The following is a 916-nucleotide window of genomic DNA, read 5'->3' as shown; positions in this document are numbered from 1 at the left end:
TCTGCGCCCGCCGTTCCCGCCCCCTGCATTTTCCCTCATTTGTTCGATGAGAACACAACCTCATGGCGAATCACAAGGCTGTTCTCGCTTAAATGTTCGGTAAGCAAGAAAGGCCCAATTCGCCACGAGATCAAACTTACAAATCTCGCTTGCTCATCCCTAATAAATACCATGGCTTCTATAGAGTATGAAGAACTAGTGATTAGGAATATTCTTAATCATGCTTGCCCACTGTTTTTCACGTTTTTCCACATGACCTTTTGGATATGTCAGTGCTGGGTAAGCTTTATGTAACTTTTATTTTTATATTGTGGTTTGTTTTGATACATTAAATGCACAGTTCTTGAGGCTGGATATTATTTACTTCATAAATTAACCTGCTCTAATGTCGCCTCCATGAATGAAAACACATATTTTCCATGTCTCAGAAATCAACCTACTCTAATACAGTCTCCATGCATGATACATATATGTCTCATTTCAATTCATATAAGCCTAAACCAGTCTTTGACTTTAACTACGGCATCTTTTTTGCGCAAAGTAATCATGTTTTAAAAATGTTGTAAATGGGGATCATGCTGTTTTGGATGCAACTTTTCGGTATGGCTATTACGTACCACTTTTTTACACACTAAATATATATAATCATCTGTTTTTGTATCCAAAAGTGAGACCTCTTCTTCGTTTTTTGTTGTATGATAGGTGTAATTCTCAGGTTTGTTTTTTTTTACTCTGCAACAATGGAGGCTTTGCTGCACCATTTATCCTGTTTTATAGACAGGGTGTATATCTCATCATTTGTTCCTAGTCTGTATATACGGAGGCTGCAAAGTACCACTTGGCTTGTTCTTTTATGCCTAATGTAATTCTTAGTATTTGTTCCTGATTTGTATGCATGGAGGTTGCATAGAACTAC

The sequence above is a fragment of the Pyxicephalus adspersus genome, chromosome 10, assembly GCF_032062135.1.
Source record: "Pyxicephalus adspersus chromosome 10, UCB_Pads_2.0, whole genome shotgun sequence".
Taxonomy (NCBI): Eukaryota; Metazoa; Chordata; class Amphibia; order Anura; family Pyxicephalidae; genus Pyxicephalus; species Pyxicephalus adspersus.
Note: the sequence above shows the minus strand (reverse complement) of the source record.